Below are 287 nucleotides of genomic sequence, written 5' to 3'. Positions count from 1 at the left end.
CGTGTTAGAGAGTAAGCTTACGCGGAAACGTACGTATGTAAGAACTAGTGTGGGAATGTGTGTACTAATTAGAGCCTGTGTGAGGGACGTGTGTACTCGTGTGTGTCCACGAGCGAGGCATCATCACGCATGACATGCGTGTGCGCCGGTGGGCGAGCGCGCACGTGTGCAGGTTGAAGGGCGCTGGGACCCCCCGGGTGCCGTCTGGGCTGAGTGCGGGTGTCCGAGGAGTGGGAGGCCCCGCGCGTGAGTGCGAGTGCGTGAGTGCGCGCGCGCGCTCCGCCGGA

This window comes from Pteropus alecto, unplaced genomic scaffold (assembly GCF_000325575.1).
Source record: "Pteropus alecto unplaced genomic scaffold, ASM32557v1 scaffold123, whole genome shotgun sequence".
Classification (NCBI taxonomy): domain Eukaryota; kingdom Metazoa; phylum Chordata; class Mammalia; order Chiroptera; family Pteropodidae; genus Pteropus; species Pteropus alecto.
This window is presented reverse-complemented; position numbering follows the sequence as displayed.